This window comes from Hypanus sabinus, chromosome 4 (assembly GCF_030144855.1).
Source record: "Hypanus sabinus isolate sHypSab1 chromosome 4, sHypSab1.hap1, whole genome shotgun sequence".
Lineage (NCBI taxonomy): Eukaryota > Metazoa > Chordata > Chondrichthyes > Myliobatiformes > Dasyatidae > Hypanus > Hypanus sabinus.
In genome coordinates, this window is record NC_082709.1 from 2,368,950 (window position 1) to 2,394,636 (window position 25,687).

At 38.2% G+C, this 25,687-nt stretch overlaps 1 protein-coding gene across 3 annotated transcripts in view; it reads left to right on the forward strand.

Annotated features, from left to right (window-relative positions):
* nckap5l (NCK-associated protein 5-like) overlaps nucleotides 1-25,687 on the forward strand; it is a 954,759-nt gene that overhangs the window by 348,755 nt on the left and 580,317 nt on the right. The window contains exon 1 of one of the 3 annotated variants that reach the window (XM_059966284.1): nucleotides 5,474-5,798. The exons of the other annotated variants lie outside the window; for them this stretch is intronic. The gene's annotated coding sequence lies outside the window, so the exon portion shown is untranslated. Of the gene's footprint in view, nucleotides 1-5,473; nucleotides 5,799-25,687 lie in introns of those variants that run through there. 3 annotated transcript variants of the gene reach the window in all.

Here is a 25,687-nt window from a genome sequence, read left to right on the forward strand (position 1 = left end):
TGCCTTGCCTTCATCAACGTTCCTGGCATCTTCCTCAAAAAAACTATTAGAATGGTTAGACACGACCTTCCATGCACAAAGCCATGCTGACTATCCTTAAACTGTCCATGTCTATTCAAATACTTGTTCATCAGGTCCCTCAGAATATCTTCCAATAACTTTCTCACTAATTATGTTAGGCTTACCAGCCTATAATTTCTCTGTCTATTTTTAGAGCCTTTTTCAAACAGCAGGACAACATTGGCTATCCACCCATCCTCCAGCATCTCACCTGTTGCCAGGAATGATTTAAGTATTTTTCCTAAAGCCCTGGTAATTTCTACACTTTACTCCTGCAGGGTCCAAGGGTTCATGAAGTTGATGCCATTTTGCCTCACTTCTATAGACTCTGTGTCCGTATCCTGAGTAACTACAGATACAAAAAAATTCACTGAAGATCTCTCTGATCTGTCTTGGCTACACACATGGATTATTATTCTGATCTTGCAAAGGACCAATTTTATCCCTTGCAATCCTTTCATGTTTAACATAACTGTAGAATCTCTTGGAGTTCTCCTTCACTTTATCCGCTAAGGCAAAATCATGCTTTCATGTAGTCTGTCTGATTTTTTTCTTAAGTTCTTTGCACTCTCAAAATTTCACTTTTGAAGGCCTTCCACTCACCAAGTATTTCTTTGCCAGACAACAGTTTGTCCCAATCCACACTTGCCAGATTATTTCTGATGCCATCAAAATTGGCTTTTCTTTGATTAGTAATCTCAAACTACGGACCAGACCAATCTTCCTGCATATGTATTAGCATGATTACTTGATTTAGTGTGAGATGAATGATTTGTATATAAATTAACTTAAACCTTGTCTCTTTTTTACATATGAATAGTTTGTGATTGGCTAGAGTCAGTCTCTAACTTAAGAGTAAGAATACGTTAGGAAACATGACAGGAAAATGAGCCTTGCTTTCTAGCTTGTAAATATTTCCTGGTTATAATACTGTGGGTCTTAAATTCATGTGTTTATACCACAGAAAAATGTAAATGGAAAAGAAATAATTTCTACTCTGTGGCTACCATCAAGAATTGTTTACACTCTAAATATGCCATTGTACCTTTAATTACGAAACCACATCAAGATGACTTTAGAGGTGAAATATTACTGCGATGTGGTGGTGAATCTATTAGTACTACATATGATACTAAATACAATATTACTGTGATGTTGTGCTGACACAGTTGGTACTATGTGTAATACTATATAATATTACTGTGATGTTAAACATAGAAAACCTACAATACAATACAGGCCCTTCGGCCCACAAAGTTGTGCCAAACATGTCCCAACCTTAGAAATTACTAGGCTTACCCATAGCCTTCTATTTTTCTAAGCTCCATGTGCCTAAGTCTCTTAAAAGACCTTATCGTATCTACCTCCACCACCATTGACGGCAGCCCATTCCATCCACTCACCACTGTCTGACTAAAAAACTTACCCCTGACATCTCCTCTGTACCTACTCCCCAGCACCTTAAACCTGTGTCCTCTTGTGGCAACCATTTCAGCCCTGGGAAAAAGCCTCTGACTGTCCACACGATCAATGTCTCTAATTATCTTATCAACTCTATCACATCCTCTGTCACATCACATTACACTGTGTGGAATACTATACATAATATTACTGAGATGAGGTGGTGATGTGTTGGCGCGTGGCCTAGTGGGCAAGGCATCAGACTAGTAATCTGAAGGTCACTGGTTCGAGCCTGAGCTGAGGCAGCGTGTTTGTGTCCATGAGCAAAGCACTTAACAACCCATTGCTCTGCGAGGTCACCGGTGACAAGCTGCATGGGTCCTAGTGCCCTTCCCTTGGACAACATCGGTGGTGTGGAGAGGGGAAGGCCTGCAGCTTGGGCAACTGCCGGTCTCCCATACAACCCTGCCCAGGCCTGCGCCCTGGAAATTCCAGGCGCAGATCCATGGTCTCTCGAGACCGATGGATGCCACCACGAGGTGGTGATACTGTTAGTACTATGTGCAATAGTATATATAGCATTACTGTGATGAGGCGGTGACATTGTTAGTACTACATGTAATACTAAATATATTATTATATTTACACTGACACTGCTAGTGCTACGTGTAATGCTATATATATTACTGTGACATAGTTGTGACACAGTTAGTAGGACTGCCATGGAGCCCTCAGGAACTCAGCTTTACCCTGGCTTTGGCACAATCTCTGAGGAATTGTGCTGTTCCCCCTGCAGTCATTGTCTTCCTATCGGTGTTTCAGTTTCCTCACTCAATCCAAGAATAGCAGTTAATAACTACATGCTTTTGATTGTCTTTTACTGGTTAATGGCAAAAAAGTATGCAAATAGGAGTGGATGTTCATGTCAGGGTCAGGTTTAGGGTTACATTTGGGGTTAGGCTATGGTTAGGGTTATAGTTTTGGTTAGGTTTATTGTTAAGATTATGCTGAGGGTTAGGTTAAAGATTAAAGATCAGCTCTGTTTGTCACATGTACATCCAAACATTGGAACATACAGTAAAGCATCTTCAGATGCACTGGGACACATCAGTGATGTAACCTGAGGTCATCAGCATCAGATACCCTTGTTGAGGTAATTCCAGCCAGAGTTGAACAGTCATGGCTCATGTCCCAGCAGCATTGGTCTACGAATCATATCGTGAAAGGTGTCAAATGTGTTTTATCAAACTGGTGAGGATTTGCAGAGCAGATTGCAAGTTCTGGGACCAACATAGCATGCCCAAAAAACACTACCATAACTCTGACGCTTGTGCTCCAGGAGGAAATCAGAGAGCTCAGAGGAGATCCACATGGTCACGGGGGGAGCGTACAGTCAGCAAAGGGAATTACAGCCTGATGGCCGACTGCTGGTACTGTAAGAGGATGCACTAAACTCTGCGCTAACAAGCCACTGACACAGCGGCAGAGCTACTGTCATGTGAGTCCACTTTTTACATTGAATCATTCCTGCTGAGTTGTTTCTGAAGAAAAGCAACAGACCAAACAAAAACTAACTCAGCTACAACTCTTGAGATCTTCTTCCTTCCCAAAGCATGTGGCAGAAATACAAACGTTTGTAGAACAGTGTACCCTTTACCAGGTCTACCTCAATGAACGGCTGTTAAGGTCACATTACAACTGGACAATTCTGCTGAATTAGATCATACCAGCTATTGTGGAAGAGTGTTATTTGATTTAAGTAGGTATTGCTGGCAAGGGAAAGGCAGTCCTGACTAAGAAACCACATCACTGAGGTCAGACTAAGTGGAAAAATAAGGATAACAACAGAAAGGAAATCATTAGTGTACAGGCAACTCCAGCGAGGAAATTACTCACAAATTTAAATGTCTATTTGCGTTTAAAGTAAGAACCTGGATTGTGTTTCCTGATTATTTTTAACACACGTAAGAATCTGGCAGGATTTCAGTTGGCCCTCTTGAACTCAAGAGTTGGCTCTCAGAAGAAGACACTCGCAGGTAAAATTCGGGCTGAGGTGTAATTTTGAGACTTAAGTATTTCATTCCAAGGTGAACTGAGAGACATCGGAAGTAACATTAAATCGGGACTTTAAATACAGGTTTTGTCTAAGGTGCAAGTGAACATACTGTGTGTGACTGATTTAGACAGAATATAGAGTAGGCCACAGTTCTTCAGCAGCAACCGTAGTTGTTTTGAAAGTTAAATTTAAAACACTATATTTAAAAGAAAATCATAAACATAGGAAAGTCTGCAGATGCTGGAAATGCAGAGCAACACATACAAAATGTTGGAGGAACTCTGCCGGTCAGGCAGCATCGATGGATATCAATAAACAGTTGATGTTTCAGTCCACGACCCTTCTTCAGCAGTAGAGTAGAAGAAGGAAGACGTCAGAATAAAATGTTTAGGGAGGGGAAGGAGGTTAGCTAGAAGATAATAGGTGAAACCAGCTGGGTAGAAAAGGCAAAGAGCTGGAGAGGAAGGAATCTGATAGGAGAGGAGACTGGACCATAGGAGAACGGGAACGAGAAGGGGACCCAGGGGAAGATGTTAGGCAAATAAGAAGAGGCAAAAGGCCAGAGTGGGGAATAGAAGAAGAGGGGAGAGGGGAGGGGAGGGAAGTTTTTTGTTACTTTTTTAAAATTCTTACCCTCCCTTCTTACTGCCCCCACACATAGTGTGATTCTTCCTCGGTCCACCCTCCCTCAAGATAACCATTCAGCAGTACCATTCCCTCCCACAGTGTTTGTGCAGAGTAAGCAAGAGCAGGCATATTCCTCCCAATTCCAGGGTTCTTTTGAGTATTGTTATGTTCCTCTTCCCTTCCCACTTGCTGGAGACACTTCAGGTCTAGCAGCAAGGTATGTGTTGTCCATCATTTATCTATCATGCATTGTAAGCCACAGCAGATCACAGTAACTGCTTATTAACAAGTTGAAGACCGCCTTCTTCTGATCTTCTGAATCTGATGTTGTTCTGAAAGACACTTTCCACACGTCAAATTTAATTTGAGTTCAGCATGTAAACTCTGAGGTTTTGTAGCATGTAACAAACCAAAGTCCTGATACAATTAAAATAACAATAGGAATAGTTAATGAACACACTAATTATGAGTTAATAATAACCCATCAAACTGTGGAGTCTTGTATTGTTACAATTAGTGCATTAATATAAATTATATGATTTTCTTTAATGTTCATAAATAACTTCTTTAACTGTTCTCAATTTGAAAGTAAATAATTACTGCTAGTAGTTTATCAAAATCTTGATTAGTTTATAAATCCTTTGCATCCTATTTTTGTGCAGATTTAACTTTGACTGATTTTCAGTGATTGGCTGCTGCTGGAGTCATGTTTTTCAATAGTTTAGTTTGCAATGTATACACTAACTAAACACTAACAGACAGGCTGAGCAGCTAAGGCACTAGAATGAAGTATTCAGCTCATTTTTGCACAGTTCAGAGTTGAATTAAGAACGAAGGAAACAACTTGTGACACTGTGTGGGATTTTGAAAAGCAATAATGACTATTTTTATCGATTACTGCCCAGAGTAGAATTTGTTCTGAGCTACAACCTTTCACAAAGTGATTGCTGATCACCTGATATGGCGTTTTTATTCACACAAATTACCCTAGAGATACAAATTTAGCTGCATCGTGCTTCATGCTACAAATTGCTAATCTGATTAAGGTAATTGTTCATTTACTTCATTAGCAACAAATGCTTGGCGATGGGGATTGGTGTTGCCTTTAACCTGGATGGTTTTTGATTCCACTTCCCAAAGTGCCTTTCCATTCACAATAACCTGGTTTTCAGCAGACAAAAGAAACATACCCTTCCCCCTGCACCAACTTCCCTAACCCCTGCTGCAGGCACAGATTTGTCAGAGCCATTCAGTTCAGACTGATTATGATGGCAGCAGATGGCTTCACTCGACAGCAGATTCTCGGTAGTTTCTTAGGGACGAGAATTAATAGGGCCAGTTGTAGGATCGCACACAGAGCATCAGCAGTGTGCTCTTGATCGGCTGTAAGCTTCTCTCCCCGAGGAAACTGCCAGCTTCAAAGGCAGCAGCCGTCCCTAAACGCATGTTAAGTACCCCTCTCCCTGAGAAACCAGTGAAGCACAACAAAGCAAAGCGCGAGACTGTTTTCACTGCAGTGGCTGGGTTTGGCCGCAAACTGGCGAGAAAGTTTATCAACTCTGGACCTTTGTATGCTGTTGTTCCACTGCTTTGAGGATTACTGTGACTCTTATGAGAGGGGCCTCTGCTGTAAGGATGTTCTCTCATAGTGTGGGTAAGAAGAAATATATTCTGATGTTGAATGTATTATCTGTGCTTACAATCAGTATTTATGTGGGATTTTTCATGAAATCTAAAAGTGGTTTTGTTACGGAAATGTCTGTATAATTTCCACTAGTGTTGATTTTGAATCTACTTGGAAATACAAGGAATACTGTTTCCAGAATCTAAATATTGTTTTGAACACATGAACAGACCAATCAAATCTTTTCATTTAACATAAGATTGGCTTGATTTTTAATGGAAGCAAACTGTTGTCATTACATCCAAAAAATGTCTGTGAGGCAGTCAACAGGGACAGCAAAAGCCTCATTATATGGCTCGGAAACACAAGTGTGTGCCCTGTTGCTATTAGCAACTGCATGTGCTGAGTCGCCATCCAGCTGTAAGCTGCTTAATTCTGAATGATGGAAGAGAAATATGATCATTTTAGAGACTGAAAGCAGATACTGAAGCCTTATTTTGAAGTCCGATTAAGGTTTTGTCTTGTGGGTTAATCCCAGTAACATCTCACATGATCTGGTCATCGTAAATGATTTCTTCAGGAAAGAATGGCACTGTTTAATTCCAGTCCTCCGGAAATGTATGCTGCTACTGATAATCACGGCTACCCTTCGAAGTGTTGATAACTGCAACAATTTGCCTCTCTGGAACTCTTTACAAGCACACACTTATTTCTACAATGTTAAAGTTGCTTTCTGAAGATCGGGCATGTACATATATGTAACATTCGAATGGAGCATGTGTGTAATACTTTGCTAGGAGCCTCTCTTGGGACTTTTCCACTGCTGAATACCATTAGGCACCGTGGGAACTATTTTAGTCATAGAATCTTCGCCTTTATGCACAATTATTACATTGTCTTCAGAGAAATCTCTGTTTGTTGGCCTTGTATTCTACCACAAGTTTCAGTTGATAAATATGGAAGGGTTGAATGTTGGAATATTGTGTATTATTTGGAAATGTCAGGGATGACTTTCCATATGCTGGGAATTAAATATTTAATACTTGCAAACAAATTCCAAGAACTGTTGGAAGGAATCCAGTGGAGGGTGATTATTTTGAATAATTAAACTAGATGAATACAAAGGACAAGAAAATGTCATCACTACAAAACTCTTTTGGTTCTCTACACCTAGATGTTCTGAATGGCCAGGGTTAAATTAAGACAGTAAGATTTTAGAGCAGAAGCAGGCCATTTGGCCCATCAAGTCTGCTCTGCCATTTCATCATGGCTGATTCAATTCTCCCTCAGCCCCAATCTCCTACTTCCTCCCCATATTCTTTCATGTTTTGCTGATGGAAAGGTCCTACCTTGATACCTTCTTAGCAATTTTGCACTAGAAAGCCAATGATACTACCTTAATGTAAGTTTTTAGAAATAACAAAACAACTCCAGAACTAAATGTTTAGTCAGAATCAAAACATTTTCACTACTCTGTTACACATGTATACAGAATCTTTTCATCAAATACAAATTGCGAAGTTGAACATCAACATTATTGACTCAAAGGAAGACATCTAACTGATTTGAAGTATTTTACAATGTTATGTCATGTTGAAAGAATTCAATTGCATACAATTTCTGATAATTTTATCTATAGAATTATTTTACACCAGTATGGTGGTTTCTTTTTGTCCTTGAATATTTCAAAATAGCAGTTGTGTTGAAAATTGTCCTTGTGCAACTTAGAAATGTTTGCAAATTTATTACTGGATTGTGGATGTTTGGCAATATTAGATAATTTGAAAGTATACAGCAGCCATATAGAAAATAAATCATATAAAATGCTTCTGAGTCATATAGCATTTTATTTTCTAAATTAATACAGTAGTCAGTAGAACATAGTATGTGAGTAGTTTTCTTTTTTTAATATGCTGTACTTGGACCCATGCCAGTTGGCCCAAGAAGAAAGTTTCCATAAGCTGCTACTGCATTTAAAAGAAAAAAAATGCTTTTCCAGCAATTTTTCTGTTTACCCACACATAGCAAGTTGTGGTGTACCAAATGGTTGGATTTCATCATTATCATTCTGCTGTTACGAGGTACATGAATAAAACTTGTCATTTTGTTTAAATGATTTCAGTTCATTCATAATGTTGTGTTTAAACATGAATCTATGTGCAAAGTAGTACTACGGTTTTAAGTTTAAAATAAGTAAATGTTAACTTTGTGGTTCTATTGATCTTCAAATGTTGACTGAATTTGATTAAAGTGTGTTAACTAATAAAGGGTAAGATAAATTGATTGGCATATTCAGAGGAGTACATTCTTGGGTATCCTGCGAGGCAGGCATTTACATCAGTTGTTGAGTAATTTAACTTCGGCTGTTGCTAATAGTAGTAAAAATGTAAAATCACTTTAGATTTATTTTGACCATGCTAATCTGTCAGTTGACTTTACAGAAATTATTAATGCTAAAATTCATAGCTGAGGCAACTACTCAACCATTCTAATGCTTTCAGCGTCCTGATGCACATATCCCTGTTGTGTTTCTATAATATTCCATGAAAGGGTCCTTTTGGTTACTGTATATTGTTTGCAGACTTAATGGTGCTGGTGATGAGTTACTGTTGATGAAAAGATCAATAAATAGTTTAGCAAAAGAAACCATGTATTAGGTATTATTTTTTTCTGGAATAATCCATATTTCTGGTCAGCAACCAATACCACTGCAATTCTGTGGACATAATAATCAGTAATAAGGTGTTGGTGGATACTTAAATGCTCCTGCTATGTTATATACATTTCTAGACATGTTAATTACTATGGAAATTTTCATTAATACTGGATCATTGAGAGTGTTCCAATGTCTAATGGAAGTTTATTCATTAGGCAATCAATCACCAGATAATACGACTAACTGGCATGACAGTAATGTATAACCCAATAAATAATATACAGAAATTGTTTCACAAAACCCAGCAGCTCAGTATATACTTTCAGATTAAAATTTCCAATTTGTCCTTCTTTAAATCCAGAATTACATCTTAATCAATTAAGGAACTGTTGTAAAATTCAACATTATTGCATTGATAATTCCATATTTAAGAGATGGTGGGCATGTTTGGAAGTCGTTTGGAAGTCGTTTGGGGTGGTACTCTTTGCTGACTTAATGATGAGTAATATCCGTAACTTTATTGGTTAAATGATTATTACTTGGCAGGATAGGTGCACTTATAATATTTCTTTCAGATAATCAGAGGATTTATTGTTTAATGTTCAACATATTTTTGTGTAAGAAGCATTTGCCTGTTCCTGACATGTTCAGTTTGTCTAGTTTGAAAACTGGCACTTTTGTGCAAAATAGTAGTTAATAAAATGTACAAAGTTTTTTTTTAAGTTTGGCACGTTGCACAGTCAAATATCCCACATCCATGTTGATGACCCTCATGGACATTAGATTTTGAGGTTTAAGCTACACTGAAATTTTTGTTTTGCCTTGTAAAATTATGTTAGTATTTAATAAGTCTTTGTAGTACTTTCCGTACAATGAACTTTTGAAACAGTTTTGTTTGCATCCATTCTGATAATTGCTCTGTGTTTTGCTATATTTAAGCCCAAGGAAGTACAGCAGAGTGACTACACTATATTACCCAATGGTGTCACATGTCCAAGTATTTGGCAAACAAGAATGCTTTTCTATTTGCGTTAAAATCACTGAAAGATTCATTCATTGTTGCAGCAAATAAAGTTCTCTCTTCTATTCTTTAAAAACATCCCAAATTTAAAAGAACCTTTTATTGGTATTTCTTTTGGATGACTTTCCTTTGCAATTCCAAGCAAATATTGCATGTTGTGCCATTGCTTTCCTATCCCAATACCTTGTTTCTGTAATTGCATCTGAAACTATTGACTTTTTTCCAAAGCTCCAAATTTCTAATTGTATATTGAGGATAGGTTGGGAGTTAAACCCCAATGCAGATAGCTACTGTTGAAACATACTTGAAATCGGTTAAATGTAATGATAACTTTCCTCTTATTTTACACTGGTAATACATTTTATCTGGAAGGGAAAACACTTAAACTTTTGAATCATCTGTGTTTACTGACTCATAGACAAATGCCCATTTCAGTGTTGGAGAACAAGAACTACATTTACAGCAGTTTAAATATCATAATGAAATTTCCTTTGCATAGAGAAGAATTAGAGTTGATTTAAACATGATACACAAAACGTAGACTATTTTTCATTTTCTGTTCAGTATTGTTTTTCCATTTTTTTTATTCACCAATGGTGTGATGTTGCATATTTGGGTCATTCAATATTAGGTTTCTAATTTTTTAAAAAAGACTAAAACATTCCTGTTATTATTAACCTTGACACTAATCAATGCCTATGGCCTGACCACTGTTTGATTCGGTGCTAAAAGCAGTCCTGCTGTTCCAACTCCTTTTAGAGTCTCTGTGGACTAGTGTCTCCCTGGACGTGTATCCGTTTTCAACAACAATTCTTTCCCCCTCCTTTTCTAAAGATCTATAGAGACTCAGTGGGCCTGAGCTTGATTTCTTCAGTTAATCATCTAATTTGTCAAAATATGCAATCAGCTTGCTTCTCTTGCTCTGGTCAATAGCAGGCCTGCCTTTATGGTTACAATGAAGGGGTAAACGATTATGCCATCAGATGGTAATTGATTTTTAATGCTTTCTGGGTTTATGAATATGGGTTCATACTACTGTGACAGAGGAACTATTCACACACAACTGCATCTCCTGACTAATATTGGAATTTTGCATTTAATCTGGATATCTTTGGTGTTGTAAAAGTGTATTCCACAAAGCTATGGCATATGTAGATTTTTTTTTAAACCAACAGACATGCAAAAGCAAGTTCCTATCTTAGTGTGAGTGGGAAAGCAGAGAGATCTTTTCAGTTTTTGACTCGTCTGCAATGCGTGAGAAAGTATACAATATGTCAGGGTGTCAATCATTATTTTTTCTTGTTCCATCTAGTGTACTCATGCATGGTGAGATAATGCACATTGTAAATGGTACATGCGGAAAATGTTCAATCATGGCAAAATCTGCAAGTGCATTTCTTGTTTTTCCTTCTGCTTGCACACTCCATGATGGTCCAACCCATGAATAGAATTGAATAAATAGTTCTGGATGTGTGTATTCCAAAATTAAAATTAATATAAGTTCTAAATGTTTTCACTTTCAAAGAGGGTGATAATGCTCTATTTATCAATGATGAGGGATTTTGAACAGTAGCTGCTCTTGTATATTTTCCTCAAATCTTTCCAAATCTGCTTCCTCTTAAAGTAAGGTGATAGTCATTATTGCCATATTAGAACTGAGAAATAATATACTGCAACAAATCTTCAATGTTTTTATTTTCCATTTGTGTTAACAGAATGTAGAATATATTTAGAAAGACTTGTTCTGATTTATTAATACTTCTTGAGAACAATAAGCATCGCTGATCTTTGAAGTATATGTATCTGACTCTCCACTACCATTCAGCACAATGTAAAAGCGAGAGCCACATTTCCCTTCCACTCTGCAGGCAGTAAAATCTGACCTTCATTGTGTTGTCAATCTACACCCAAATTGAATTGTTGCCTTAGTGAAAAGGCCATTTAATATAATGTAGTTTCCCTTCTGGTGCCTTTAGTCTGCCTGGTCAGTGCCCTGCATTTTCACAGTCAGCAAATGGCCTCACTTAAAACAATTGGGAAAAATCAGTTACAGATGCAATATTTGTAGACAATGTTACATCTGCTCTTGCAGAAATGTATAGGAAAAGAGATTTTACATTGTCATGCTAATTGATAGTTGAAGTAATAATAATGTTTATCATCAGAATGTGGATACAATTTGTGCTAGTCACCGCATTCATGACATCAATTGTATGACTAAGGTCACTTTTTTAAGCTAACAGCTTGTTGCTAAACATTAGTTGCTTCATTAACATGTGGCATTAGTACTATTGAGTTTTATGTTGAATAGATCATAGAAACCTGATTAATGCGAATGTTTCCAAATCAGCAAGCAAAATTCCAGTTTTGCAAGGGCTGGTAACTTGGCAGATTTACAAGCAGCCTCTTGTGAGATTTACAACTGCCCTTTAGTGCAGGGAAAGTTCACCTCTACCCTTTACACTGAGCTGAAGCTTAGTAGGCTGGCAAAGGAGATTTGGCAAATAACTCATATTTAATTGCTGTACTTTGTAGTTCTGTGAAATGTGCACCACACCATTGCTCTTCTAGTGTTTATTTCATCAGTGATCGAATGAATATTTGTTGAAGAGACAGTGCTTTTCTGTCAATGAGCAAACTGGCCTTGATAATAAAAAGTGGATGGGTTTGAAAATCTGCAGGGCATTTTCGAATCTCTCAGCAGGAAAGTAACAAAAACCCTCTGTTAAAACAAGGCTGCACCAGATCATGTTATTCCCAGAACTTTACTGTGTTCTCTATTTAAGATATATGCCACATGGGAGTCAAAAGCAAAACATGGAAATTCTTTAGTAATTCCTCCCATCTTTAGCTATAGTTATTGGTAAGAAATTTCTTGAACCTCTAATGATCTTCTGCAAACGTTTGCAACTTCAAATTCAGGAAACTATCCTTTTTGCTAACATGCTACCTGAAATTAAATCAGGAAATTTTGGTAGAAGCTCAAAAAAAGTAAAAAATTTGAGAGTCTCATATAAAACCAAATAGAATTCAGATTATTCAGCCACTTGACCCACTCATAATTGTTGGAATTACAGAACATATGTTCAAAGCATTGACAGATGTCCTTCGGTCTGCCTGGCCACTCCCTCCACTTTAATGCTCTGTAGTCTAGGTGCAGAGATACATGGGCCATCCACCTCTAGATGTAACACATTGACACCAAAAGCTGGATAGCTCCCCCTTTGATAAATGCACCAATTTCATGAAGAATAATCCCAATTTTGCTATTCGTACTGCCAAGGATCTCATTTTGTTTTCCAGCCTCCTTTACCCTCAATTCTAACAATGTGCAAGGACCTGTTCACAAATTGATAATTTAAAACAGAAGACAGTGATATTCAGATACTAGTGCTGCTGCCACATTAGGTGTTCTTGCCAATCAAAACTTCCATCACAGACTCTCTGACTCTCTAGTTCCAGGTCCAAGTTGTTGCCAAGATCCTGTATCATTGAAGAGGATTACAAAAGCGATTCTGGGATTGAAGGCTTGTCATATGAGGAGCATTTGGCTCTGGGCCTATACCTTCTGGAATTCAGAAGAATGACAGATCTAATTGAAACCTATCAATGTTGAAAGGCCTTGATGGAGTAGATGTGGAGGAGATGGATGTAGCTAAAGTTGGTGAATCTGTGGAATTTGTTGCTGTGGAGACCAGGTCATTGGTATATCTAAGGCAGAGGGTGTTTATTAGTTGGGGCATGAAGGAATATGGAGAAAAGGCAAGAGATTGGGGCTGAGAGGCACAACAGACTCGATGGCCCAAAGGCCTAATTCTGCTCCTATACCTAATGGTCTAAATGTACATCACTTTGTATATACTGTGCCTGTGGTTTTAGTTCAGGTGAAAAATCACAGACCGGAAAGACTGCATATTAAAAACGAGAAAATCTGCAGATGCTGGAAATCCGAGCAATGCACATAAAATGCTGGGGGGGACTCAGCAGGCCAGGTCGCATCTGGGAAAGAGCAGTCAACGTTTCGGGCTGAGACCTTTCTGCTGGACTGGAGGAAAGATAGGGGAGCAGAGAGAGAAACACAAGGTGATGGGTGAAACTGAGCAGGGGAGGGATGAAGTAAAGAGCTGAGAAGTTGATTGGTGAAGAGATACAGGGCTGCAGAAGAGGGAATCTGATAGGAGAGGACAGAGGCCATGGAAGAAAGAAAAGGAGGAAGAGCACCAGAGAGAGGCAATGGGCAGGCAAGGAGAGGGAATGTGAGAGAGGGAAAAGGGAATGGGGAATGGTGGGGGGATAGGAAACATTGATTTTGATGCCATTAGGTTGGCAGCAACCGAGGCGGAATATAAGGAGTTGTTCTTCCAACCTGTTGTTCCTTCATTGTGACAGTAGAGGAGCCATGGATTGACATATCTGAATGAAAAGTGGAATTTAAATGGGTGGCCATTGGGAGATCCACTTCTTCTGGTGGACGGAGTCTAGGTGCGCAGTGAAGTGGTCTCCCAATCTACAGTGGTCCGATATACAGGAGGCCACATGGAACACCAGCCGCAGTACAAGACCCAACAGACTTGCAGGTGAAGTGTCACCTCACCTGTTTGGGGGCCCTAAAAGGTAGTGAGGGAGGAAGTAGGGGGACAGTTGTAGCACCTGTTGTGCTTGTAAGGATAAATACCAGGAGGGACATCAGTGGGGAATGATGATTGGACAAGATTGAGTAGTAATATTTCTACAGATGCTGTATGACCTGAGCTTTCTGTTTTTCAAAGCCTTTATTATGGGTAACAACTGTTGTTCATTTTTGATTGTCTCAGTATAGTTCAATAATGTGAAGTTTGAAACTTGACACAGTACCCCAACGGTTTTTCGCTAAATTGTTTCTGTACATTAATTTATGATGGTTTCTGTGCTTGCCATATAAAACAAAGCATTTCATCATTATTTACATTTTATTTAACTGAGTTGCAGCCTTTGATATCCAGAAATGTGCAAACACAACTTGTATTCAGGCAATGAATTAATAACCTTAACTTAATTAACTTGTATTAATAACCTTAAGTTATTAGTTGACTTGATGATGTAAGAACTCCAGGTTTTTTTTTATCTAGACCATGGATCCCCACCATTGACCAAGGTGTTTGTGGACCCCAGGCAGCAGATCTGTGCTTGAGGATGTCAGTGAGCCAGTCGGTTACTTCAAACACCTGACAATGTTATGTTCACAGAAACCAGCTTTGATTTTTAACATGCTTACTTTTATGGTAGTCATCATTTATCATGGTCATGCAAGCACTAAGCCAACATAACTGGTGAATCCCTTCCAGTTGACAGCAACTTGAAGCATCATCTCCCTATCCTGCCTCTGAGATTCTTGTATTTCCAACCTGGAGCTCTCAGACCCCAGGCTGAATGGTACTATTCTGTTGCATAAAAAAGGTTGGGAACTGCTGCTCTAAAATATCGCTTTTTATAAATTGCTCCAACATCAATAGTGTGCCTTCAGCGTAAAAAGCTCACTGACAAGAGAGAATCTGCAGATGCTGGAAACCCAAGCCCCACACACAATGCTGGGAAAACTCAGCAGGTCAGACAGCATCTATGGAGAAGAGTACAGTCGATGTTTCAGACCTACCGAAGAGTCTGGCCTGAAACATCAACTGTACTCTTTTTTTTCTATAGATGCTGGCTGACCTGCTGATTCCTCCAGCATTGTGTGTGTTGCTAAAAATTTTTACTTTTTGCCTTATTTATTTAACACGTTTATTATGTTTTACTTTAATTCCGTTGTTAGGTATTGCTATGCTACAAATTTAATGACATATCCCAGTGATAATAAACTTGATTCTGATCCCGTTTGAGCAAGCTTTTGGTGTTTTACACTGATATCTTGCATGCCTCAGAGGCTAACTTTATTGAATGTCACTTCTGATGTCACACCCAGGAATGTTTTCATACATTTTGATAAGACTCTGGATTTCTGTAGTAACACACACACAATGCTGGAGGAACTCAACATGTTAAGCAACATCTATAGAAGTGAAGAGTCCTGACCAAAGTGAAGAGTCCTGAAAATATTGACTATCTATTCATTTCCATTGATGCTCCCTGACCTGCTGAGTTTCTCCAGCATTTTGTGTGTGTTGCTTTGGATCTCCAGCATCAGCAGACTTTCTAGTGTTAAAGAAATAAAAATTGTTGATGCCATTACCTTGTTTTTGTTCACAAAGCTATAACATTCTTTGTATCCAATTATTGATTTCTTTTTATAGAAAGTTGTTGCTGGTCTGCCCTCATTAGTCCTTGCCTGGCTGGCTGTCTTACACACAGTTGAGAATGGCCACATCAGCCTCTGGTTGCTGTATTTTTTGTTAATGTTCACTTCCATCTGAAACTTAATCTATTTCACACCATTCCTTTTAATATCTTTTTTATGTATCTTCTGCAAACACCTTTTTTGTTATACTTTGTGTAGGAGTCGTGTATCTATCTTCTGTCACATGGGTTGAAGTGTGGTAGAAGGAAATGAGTGTAGTTACTTCGTGTTTCGTTAGTTTTTTTTAGTTCAGTCAAGTTGAGAGTTAGAAGCCACCAGGAATACAGAAATACTTTTTTGGTTGACCACTATTGGTACACTTAACTACGTACAGAATGCTAATTTAATTTGACCACTAATTGGGACCACTACTTGGGACATTATTGAAATGCTAACTAGATCACTATTCACTTAAATTAGTTCAACAACTACTTTTGTTACTTTGCTAACTTGAACATTATATTGCTAATTTAGATTTGTTAGTTTTTCATCGCTACAAAATCATTGGTCTTTGCTGGTTTCACAATAAAGGACGCAGTACCCTTTTTGACTTTGGAAAGTCATTATTTTGAAGAGCATCATACGGTGTTGACTTCCTGGCTTTGGGCTCAGCGGCTTTCAGGACAGTAGTTGCACTTCTGTGCCCGTGACTTGATGTACCCAAGATGCATTTACCATCCTGTCCAAAGGGTTTTCAAGAATATACTTTTCCAACATCTACGTTTACTGTTTCTAGTTCTTCTCATGCATAAATTTAGTAAAAGTTATCCAAAAGGGATTCAGTTTTCTCCTCGTTACAGATACAACAAAATTGTCCTGTCATCGGGCTTTGATTCCCAGGATAGCAAAAAATTCATTTCTGGTTGCGTAATTTCTTTTGCGAGAGAAGCAGTATTCGGTTAAACTACCAACAGCATCCAGGAAATGGTAGAAGTTATTACATCATTCTATAGAAACACAGATGTGCTACATTTCCTTTCTAATTTATTTGTTTTTAAAAAGTTGTTTCTCCCATTTTGAAGAATTTTAAAGCATGCAGCTGTTCAATCATTTACTCAATATTGCAATTAATTTTATTATTTAATAAATATGCAACAAAAAATAACTGGTCCTTTTCTGATTGACTGCTTCCATTGAACATAACATGATTGAAATGTGCAAGCCCAGATTCCTGGATTCCTGGCCTGTGCGTTCAGATTTTATGAACTTTTTTTGAGGCAGTACTTTGACCCACTCGAACAAGTTCCTGATGTATGAGGGCTATGCTTCTGGCATTGGGAGTTAAATTCCTTCTCTCTGTTCCGCTCCAAGTTGTAATAGCCATAGATGCTGATTTGACTGTTCCTGTATGATATTCATTATTTCAATTACCACAAATAGTTGATAAAATGATAGAAAATAAGCACGATTTCATTGATGTACCATTCATTATTGCTTTCTCTAAAATCTTCCATAGTAACAGTCATGCTTCAGGACTTTTATTCTTTGAGGCTAGAATTTAATTATTTCAATATCCTTCATTGTTCCTCATTGCTGAATCTCTAGTAAACTTTTTATTGCAAATTCTGGAACAGATTTGTGCCTGGATGCTCTGGATTCTTGAAACATGCGTACAAAACTGTTCTCTAGTTATCTAGGTTTTCTGTAACTCTTTTTCCGCCCAAGGATGTTTTAAAGATATGTGGTGAGCCTTCTGAGACAACGGAGTAGAATGATGCATTATAGGATGATAAAAAATATGCAAGGGGATTAGAAAGGAATTCCAGCTGCCTTGGAATATTCTATCCCCTTTCTTCCTTCTGTCCCTGTGATTTCACTTATAGTTAGATGCATGTACCTGTTCTCTACCTGCTTTGTATTCTGTGTTGTGCGTTCATTATGGTAACTAGTCACATTAGTGGGGATGTGGGAAAAACGAGGGGAATAAATTGCGTTTTCTTATTTTGTGGCAGTTTGTAGCTTGGGACTGGTGGAGGTTGTACTTTTTGCTGACAACTGAGATGACACTTAATACCAATTCAAGGTTGTGTATTTGCTAGTTCAAAATAAGAAATTCAGCTCTTTGGAACAACCATTGCATTGGAGCTGAGAGTGCGGCTTGGAAGAATAAACAACCCTATCTATGGTGGTCGCAGGCTGGCGGCAATGGTTATCATTCTTGGATTACCTATTGTCACTAGAGTTAGGTGTGCTCAAAGATGTAAATACTTTATCTACCAGCTTCAGTAAAGCTTTGACAAATAAAGTCTTGGTATACAAAATCAGGGGAAAGCATGCGAAGGATGATTTTTTTTTCATAGTTATACCATTTTTTAATATTATATCTGGTTACGCAGGTAGCTTGCCTATTGAGAGAATGGGTTAAAATTCAGAGGCTTCATTGCGACAGGAAGGAAATTCTAAACAGGCCCATCTATGATCAAACGAGGTTTATACTTTGAAAGCAAATTCTAGGGGATTAATGTTTGGATCTATGGCTCTAGTTAAACAGAAAGATGAAATTTCAATGCAATGAATACATACAAGCTGTTATTTCTGTTTCCAGTACCTTAACACAAAACATCTATTGGGTTTATTGTAAATCACTAATGTTAATTAAACAAAATTGGAAACAGCTGATCCTCGGGAATCAGAACGAAGGCAATCACAAAGTTAAAGTTAATTGGTGGCAAGGTTTGGATAAAGATTGAAGCCACAATCCTCAGGCAGGTTAGATTGAAATTGGGCTCTGGTTTTGCTCACAGAATACTAGCTGAGTTGTTGCTGCCTTTCATGTATTTTTTCTCATCTGTATTAACAGCAGAATGAGGAGAAATTATGGTCATTAGCAGACACGATGTGTGTAGTGAAGCCAAGAGGAATACTCCTGTTCATTCTAGTTTCACAGGATTTTGTTCTCAAGTTATGTTTATGGTGATATGGAGCAGTTGAACATCTATCACATCTTTCCCGTGACTCCCTGATAAATCTTCAAAATTTTCCGGCTCTTCAAGCTGCACTGCCGAGCAGCCCCAATTTAATCCTAGCATGATCATGATCCAATTTACAATGACCAATTAACCTACCAACTGGTATGTCTTTCGACTGTGGGAGGATACCAGAGCACCAAGAGAAAAGCCATGTGGTCACGGGGATAATGTACAAACTCCTTATAGGCAGTGGTGGGAATTGAACCTGGGTCACTGGAACTGTAAAGTGTTGTGCTAACTACTACGCTACAGTGCATTCTAAATCCATAACGTCAAGAGAGTATGATCTCCAAAATTAGATCCAAAGAATGCTCCCATAAAAAAAGGTGCACTGAGTCTTGAATGAAAGTATACTTGTGATAAAATATTCCTTGGAAGGATAAATCCAATGGTAGCAGTTTGAGTTTCTCTCATTAGTGTTTGAAGATCATACTGTAAATACATGGATTCAAGTTAATTTGGATACATTGAGACCTGTACACTTTGACTCAAATAAGCAGCTGTCCCAATTAGACAAATTTTCAGCGAAATAGTTAAAGATGTAAGAAAGACAAACCGTGTAACATGTTATGTATTTAAATAAAATACAGAACAAATTACAACACTAATATTATGGCAGTACTATAAAACTGTGTATTAGTTCCAAATATTCATCGATGTTGGAATTCATCCACATTGTGTTCTTCTGACTGTGAATGAACAAAGCCAGTGCAGACACCTTGGACAGCCTTTGAACAATGTTTTAAGTGATTGCATCTTCCAAATTTTGATTTTCGTTGTAATATTCATGATGATGGTCAATACCTTCAAATTCTTTGTAGTTCCTGTGACAGTGAAATTGTTTCATTTTCAGTCTTGGCCTTTTCTGGGATTTCCAAGCCTGAATGCTTGCAACTGCAGAGAGCAAAACTGTTCTGAATTGTCTTAGTGTCTATTACTCGCCAGCTATCAGTGACAAAAATTGCTGCTGTTTGGACACAGACACACTATTGTATCTAATGGCCATGCAGGTGATAAATGCTAGTTGGAAACTGTTTGGTGACAGTCTCCTGCCCCAATTAAGCAGCATAGTGACCCAAATAAACCAAAAAGAATCCCAGCAATTTTCTTGACGAGTTTCTGTTCTTTTCAGAGTTGCCCCAATTAACCAATAGACCAATTAACCGGAATCTACTGAATTAGACAATCCAACAGACTGTTTCATTTTGCTTTTTAGTTGTAACTCGAGATTGGAGCTTCAAAACCTCCAATCTGAAACAATTTTTAAAAAATTAAATGCCCAAATCGCTGAAGGGCCTTTACCTGAAGCATTAGATTTCCATAGAATGCTGCCTGCCCTGCCTTGTATTTCCAGTGCTTTGTTTCAGATTCTACATTTGCTTTATTTTCAATTTATGTTAATTAAAAATCATTAACATTGAGATTGAAGCTGTTGTAGGCTGAAGTTTCTGCTGCAGAATGCTTTCTCCATATGACCAGATCAGGGCAGACAGGAGAGGGAAAACATGGAACCTGTATAAGAAAGCTAAACTGTCTTTGCCCATGTCTCAACTTATTAAAAAGATTAAAAACAAGACAGTGTAACGGATAAGTTCAAGATGTATTGTTTTGTGCAAAATTCAAACAGTTCACATTGTGCCGTGGAAAGGGATCTTTTCAACATGTTGGTTGACTAAAACGCATGTTTTGTAATTTGTACTGGCCAATAATGTATATTTAACATTTCACTAATATACGAGCAATATTGTAAATGCATTGTTTGAGCATTCTTTGTTACTTTACAGAATACATTGCAGATTATCTATAAAAGTATGTAAATAGCATATGTGATACGTGCATGCTCCTCGCTTAAAGTAAAGATGAATTTCTATGAGTTGACTCCTGGGCTCCATTCAGTGTTTTCATTGCAATTGGTTTAATGTTTTGGATTTACAGTGACATAACAGTGGCAACAAGGAAGTTTAAAATTAACCAAGATCAGTACCTACCTATATTGAAGTGCAGTAAGACATACAAATTAGGAGCAGCACATTTTCTTCACAAAAGGAAAGATGACTGAGTAAGGAAATGGAATAACTCACAGGCTGATAAGCAGTGAATACTGGGTGATAATAATTATACAAAAAAAGAACAAAATGGCTGGCTACATTGGAAAGATAGATGCACTTGTGTGGTGAACTATATATAGCTGTCTGGACACCCCCCCCCCCCCCCCACTGACTGCTCCTGTGGCTCCTCCCACAGACCCCGGTATAAAGGCGATTGGGGTCTGAGCCCTGCCCTCAGTCTCCAGGATGTAGCATGGTGGCCAATTGCTGCTTGTTCTTTCTTCTGGTCAATAAAATCCTATATCTCGCCTCACATCTCAGAGAGTTATTGATGGTGCATCAATTTGATCACACAAAAGATAACTGGAATATGTATACTGACAGAACTGAGCAATATTTTAAAGCAAGCAGTTTTGTTGAGTGCATTGGATTTGAATGTGTGCAGTTTGCTTTGAAGTTTAACTGCTCCAACAAAAATGAGTTTTGCTGATATTGGGGAAGAAATATTTAGAACCCAACCATTATTTGATTGCAGATGCTTTAGGTTTCATAAGCGGAATCAAAAGGGAAAAGAGTCCATTTCAGCTGGATTGAAGAGATTATCTGAGCATTATCAGTTCAGTGATGGGTTAATGATGCACTGAGAAATTGTTTAGTTTGTGGAATTTTACAAGTAACCATTCAAAAGCATAATTCAAGTAATTTTAACTGCTCTTTTAAATGTACTAATGGAAACAGCAGACAGGCACAGTTGAGTTGCAGTTAGGAATGAAAGTGAGTGTGAGCAAAGTTGCAGCATCTAAACCTGGCTGAACAAGTTGTCTTGCCATTGTGGCAAGAGCTCACAAACACCAGACCAATGCAGCTTTAAAGGTGAAACTTGTAGAAATGCAACAATGTCGGACATAAAGAGCGTGCCAGGCAGACAAAGACAAATGGACTACACGGAAGAGAAAAAGATAAAAAGTCAAGTTGCAGTTTCATAAAGAACACTGATCTGCATGCTGTTAATGAAAAATATGATGATGAAAGTAACACAGGACTGAGTAGCTTTGAGATTAGCAGTGTGAAAACTAGCAATGGATAAGTAATATGGATTACACTAGAAATGAATGGCAAATTACTTAAAATAGAATTGGATACTGGCTCAGCTGTTTCATTCATTCCTAAGTTAGTTTGAGTAACATTTCAAAGATACTAAACTGAGGCCTGCAAATATCCAATTAAGAACTTGTACTTGAGAAAAGATCATTCCTGGGGGAATGACATTTAAAACAATGAAATACAACAGTCTACAAGCCATATTGGGCTTCTATGTGGTTTAAAAACAGGAGGGCCAGCATTGTGAGGGCATGATTGGCTGAGACAATTGCAAGTTGATTGAAGGCCCATCCAGCATTTGCATGCCACACCTCCAGCAATAGAGCCAACTAAAAGGAAATCAAGAAAAGTATTGGATGATATCACAGCAGTGTTCAAGGATGGCATTAGAAAACTTCAGTGTAGTAGGGGTAAAATAGTGTTAAATGAAAATGTTATACCCAAGTTTTGCTGAAGGAATGCTTTGGAGTCTGAAGGAATTCTTTCCAAAGTTGAATGCCAGTGATCACAGTAGAAATGAAAAATCGATTTGTAGGATCTCTAGTGATCTTAAGATTGCCATCTACCCAGTGCTGAAAGTAGATCAATACCTTCTATCCAGGATAAAGGATATCTTTGCAAGCCTTTCTGGAGAGAAACATATCAGCAAAGTGGACTTATCTGAGGCCTGCCTTCAGATAGAGATGGAAGAAATGTCCAATGTTTTTCTCACTACAGATGATCACAAGGAGGTTTATCAGAATAAAAGGCTTATTTTTGGATTTGCATCTGCACCTGCACTCTGGCAGAAAGCTACAGACCAGGTGCTGCAAAGCTGTCCACACTCAGCATTATCTGGATGGCATTTTTACCTGTAAGGATGACAAGGAACATCTCAAAAATCCAAAGATAGTGTTGAAAAGATTAGAGCATTATGAACTCAGAGCACAATGCAACAAGTGTGAATTCTTTAGATCAAGCATCACTTACTGTGATCACACACACGTGCTGAGGAAATGTAAGCAGTGGTGAATGCCCCAAGGCCAAAGCATGTGTCACAGTTGCGGTACTTTTTAGCATTTGTCCATTACTAGAACACATTCCTGCCAAACCTGGCTACTGTACTCCAACCCCTAAACTCATCCCTTAAACATCTCAGGAGGAGATGGCAATGGGCAAGGCAGTGTGAGGTAGGTTTCCAAAAGGTGAAGGAAATGGTGACGTTAGACACGGTACTCACACATCATGACCACACTGTCCAGTGAAGCTTGCCTGTGACACCTTGCTGTATAGGTGCAGTCATGTCACACGAGTGATGGAAGTGAATGTCCCATAGCCTTTGCATCACATTCCCTTACCACTGCACAGAAAAATTATGCGCAGATTGACAGAGAAGCCTTGAGTCTGGTTTGAGGTGTAAAACATTTTACCCAGTGCTTGTATGGGAGAGTGTTTATCCTCATTACTGATTGCCGGTCTTATTAAAGGGTAGTGATGTAATGCATGCATTTAATGTAATGCTGGTTTGTGATTCCTGTAATACTGCTATCCCTTTTGACAATGACTTTACATGAATAATTGTGGCTAGCTTTGCAACATGGTTTGGAAACAATGTTTAAGTGGATTGAAAGTAAATATCCTCTTTATTAAATCTGCAAATTATTTAATCAATAAAGGACCTACTCTAATCTTGGGGAGGACAAGGGAAATACTGTCATATCTTCCAAAGAAGGAGAGATTTTGTGTCCAAAATGCCAAAAAGGGCATTGTCACATTGTTCAGAAATGCAACATTGCTCCAAAAAGAAACAACGAATTTTCAGGGCCACAGCAGATGTTATTGGGTCTAAATCACCAGGGTGTCCATGAAGTTGTTCAAAGTGCTATTTAAATATCAAGCATTTCTGTTCTATCTTATTGTCCACCTGTGTGTAAATCTATGCTACAGCAAATAGTCCATTTTGAAAACTACCCCCTCTTCTGATCCTGGCCAGTGAGGTTATGCTAGATATTCTCAGTGGGTCTGCCAGGATTTGCAGAAACGTTCAGCACAGAGGAAGATGAGGCTTTGCTAAGGCAATGTTCCCAACCAGAAGCTCTGGGATGCATTTCTTCTTTCATCGCCATGTTCAAAGTAAATTGGGTCTTGGCCCGAAATGTCGACAGCGCTTCTCCCTATAGATGCTGCCTAGCCTGCTGTGTTCTACCAGCATTTTGTGTGTGTTGTTGTTTGATATCAAAGTATACATATTGCCATATACTACCTTGAGATTCATTTTCTCGCAGGTATTTACAAGAAAAAAGAAATACAATAGAATTTCATAAATAACAATCGGACTTGCAGTGAATGGAGAAACTTCTGGCGTAAAAATTGTTCAATGTTCACATCATGACATCATCAGATGGACAATCTGCTGTAATGTTTTCTTTTGTGACCTCTTTGTATAGATTAGAGAACAGTAGTGTTAAACATTGGGACCTTAACTCCAGCCAGACTTCTCCTGCCCTGTAAAATGTGTTATTCTTTTTGTAATGTGATCTCTTTAACGACCCTATGGCACTGATGAGGCTTTTACAACAGGCTTGCACATGCGTACAAAATTAATGCTGTGACCAGCTGCACGAGTTGACAGTAAATGTATAAGGGCATACTTCAGTTCTCCTGAGACCCATTCAATGAAATCAAAGCAGTTTCGCCATTGTCCACCATTTGCTGTCTAAAGGCAAACGTGCTCACTGCACTAAAATTGTGAAGTACTTTTGACTTGCATGCAGCTGAATTTTAATTCCATAAATCTGTAAGTAGCTTTGACATTTTACCTGCCATCAAAGAAAAGAGACACATGTCTTGAACACAGCTGCCTTTGACCCAATCCCTAATATTGAAAAGATGGGTTTGCGTCTACTACATCGTTAACTGGCAATTCGCTATTTCGCATGTGTATAAATGACTGAGCTGCTGAAGATAAAATAATGTCATTCTTCTCCAGTAATTTTCTGAACATACTTTAAACTATTAACAAAGCCACTTTACTAAAGCACTAATTAACTCCATTATGCCAGTCTCTGTGTTAGTGCTGCTGTAGTTAATGGAAAATTGCAGTATCTAAACAGGATGAAATTACCACAAACATGAAACTAATTTTAACAAATAACAGGCATCACTGGAGCAAAGAGTCTAATATGCAATTTTTACTTTTGGTGTCACAGTAATACCAACTCATGTGTTTCTTGCAACTCTGACACTTCTCAGTATGTACTCAGTATCCCCAGGCACTCTCAGAAATCAAAGATATGTGGACCTTACATTTGAGGCAGCATGGGGATGCAACCTTTTGTTTTCATTAATACATAATAATACATTTGCATTTTTAATGATTTAAGTATTTGTAATAAACCTATAAAATATAGACAGCAATGCATAACGATGCATTTACCAGTCTGCTCTACACTCCAATGTAGTTTTAACACACTTCGCAATGAGCACAATCCCTCTAGCAGCATTAAACTGTGTTCAGCTATTATTGCAAGTGAGAAGTATAAATATGCAAGAGTTTAACTTGTCTGATATCAAAGACAATTAATACAGGAGCTTTTATTTGCCATAGAAATATGAGATTTTCTTTGACTTTGGTTGAATTCAAGGCTTTTAAAATGATAAAATTCAACAGCTGGAGGAACTTTGCAGGTCAGGCAGCATCTATGGAGAGGAAAAGTCAACATTTTGGGCCAAAACCCCTCATCAGGACTGGAAGAGGGAAGCAGCTGGGATAAAAAGGTGGGAGGGATAAATGCTGCCTGGCCTGCTGAGTTTCTCCAGCATTTTGTGTGTG